This window comes from Arachis hypogaea, chromosome 11 (assembly GCF_003086295.3).
Source record: "Arachis hypogaea cultivar Tifrunner chromosome 11, arahy.Tifrunner.gnm2.J5K5, whole genome shotgun sequence".
Lineage (NCBI taxonomy): Eukaryota > Viridiplantae > Streptophyta > Magnoliopsida > Fabales > Fabaceae > Arachis > Arachis hypogaea.
This window is the reverse complement of record NC_092046.1, coordinates 7,304,357-7,307,046: the sequence shown is the minus strand read 5'-3', so window position 1 is coordinate 7,307,046 and position 2,690 is coordinate 7,304,357.

Below are 2,690 nucleotides of genomic sequence, written 5' to 3'. Positions count from 1 at the left end.
CATAAATAGTGATTTAATTATTTAAAATTAAAAGTGAATTTTGGTCTTCTAATACTTAATATTAATTCAATTAAAATTTTATATTATTTTTATTTATTTTATCAACATATTATACAAATACCAAAATTTTATTGGTTTTTTATCAACGTGATACCCGTATCTCTAAGGTAATATCGGTTTTATTTCATAAATCAACTCTAATGGAGATTTTAATTCAAAATTATATTTTTTAATTCATTTAAATAAACTTAATTAATTCTAAAATAGTTTTTATTGTTTGAATTTAATATTAAATATTATATTTCAATTTATTAAAATCAAATTCAATTTTTTCTTTCTAATTCAATAAAACAAACTGAATTATATAGTTGCTATTTTTTATTTTAAAATTACCTAAAAGTGTATTTTAGTCCTTTAAAATCAAACTTAAATTTAGTATTATATTTCAATTTATTAAAATCAAATCCAATTTTTTCTTTCTAATTCAATAAAACAAACTTAATTATATAGTTGCTATTTTTTATTTTAAAATTATCTAAAAGTGTATTTTAGTCCTTTAAAATCAAACTTAAATTTTAGTATTCTAAATTCATTAAATGACATTAATCCTAAAAGGTATTTTGACTTTTCAAGATTAATCTTAAATAGAATATTTTAATTTTTTATATTAAAATTAAATTTCTAGTTTTTTAATGTATTTAAACAACATTAATACTAAAAAGACATTTTGCTTTTTTATTAATATTTAAATGAATATTTTAGAATTTTAAAGTTAATTTTTAAAAGAGATAATTTATCTTTTTAAATTCAAATATAAATATGTAGTCTTTAAAATAATTAAATTATAATCCTAAAATGGTATATTTTTTTCTTTTTATAATTAAACTAATTTTAAAATTAAATAAAAGAGTAATTCACACCTATAAAATAAATCCATGTCAAAATTATAACAATGTCCTAAATTGAATTGGGTTATATACTTGTCTTGTTTATAATTTTATGTAAATTGAACCTAATTGGTTTGATTTACCATATTTACATATAAATCAAATTGATTTGTTTTATTACTAGTACAATATATACATGGTAAATCGAATCAATTATATTTAATTTACATAGAGTTGTAAAGGAGACATGCATATAACCCAATTCAATTTTAGGACATTAATATAATTTTATTCGATTTATCATGTATATGTTGTATTAATAGTAAATCGAATCATTCTAATTTAATAACACAAAAACCTTGATTGTATATTAAATATTTTTTTTATCTTATAGTTACCTAAAAATTAAGAATGGCGAAGTAAATTGTTTCTCGTTAATATTTATCTATAGACAATAAAGCAGGTTGATTCGACCCGTCAAGATAAAATGAATTTAAAATGTTAGCTTGTCTCATTTTATGACGAATCAACAGATTAATATATTTTACTCTCTGTTTAAGAAAAAATATTAATTAAAATTAATCTAATAAAAATTATAAAAAATAAAAATTCAATCTTATTCAAACACAATTTTTTTATAATCTTCTAAAATTTTCAATGTCAATAAAATTGATTATCATAATATCTATTCTCAAACTACTACAAATAATAAAAATATTAATTTTAAATTAATTTTCAACAACTAACAACTTTAAAACAATAACAATATTTACAATACAATATAACACAAACAAAAACATAGTTTTGTGATAAAAAAAAATATTTATTTAAGAAACAAGACCACATATATGTGGAAGTGCTAAAAAAAACTAATAAAAAATAGAAAATAAAATAAATTAAACGAATAATCGAAAAACAAGAGAAAGGTCTGTGTTTGTAGATCATAATTTTATTTGTATGTGTATATATCATCAGTATTTTATTAAAAAAAATTCTGATCTAATAGCTGATTTATCTCGTTTAATTTCGATAAAATTTCGCAAGTTTGATGATGTGATTTGCTAAATTTTTTTTGTGTGACGAACATCAAATTTTAATCCATTTTATCTTTTTAGCGATTCGTTTAGACTTGTTTTAACATTTTTATTAAAATTATATTTTAGTTATTTAAAATCAAATTTAATTTTAAACATCTTAATTCCATTAAATAACACTTATTCCAAAAAAACATTTTAGTCCTTTCAACATATATCCTAAATAGGATATTTTAAATATCTTTTAAACACATTAATATTAAAAAGATTTCTTTATTTTGTTAATTAATCTTTAAATATATATTTTAAAATTAATCCTCAAAAGTGGTAATTTTATTATTCTAAATTCAAATATAATTTTTTAATATTTAAAATAATCAAACAACTTTAATTTGAAAAGGACATTTGTGTATTTTAAAAATTAACTAAAAATATGTTACTTTTTAAAAATTAAATTGTATTTTTAATTCAAATTAAATAATCTTAATTTTAAATGATATTTTAGTCTTTTAAAATTAATTATAAAAAAATATTCTTATTTTATTAGTTTTTTGTTTACCTTTTATGTTTTTATTATAATAGTTCAATATCAATTTCAAAATAAAATGGCCCAAAACAAAAATAATAAAACAAAAAAAATTCTTAATCCAAATAAATTTTAAATAAAAAATCATAAAATTATATTTTTTTCTTTAATTTATTACTGTCGCACAATTTTTAATTTTAACCCCCTACAATTTTAAATAAAAAAATTAATTCCAACTTAAAA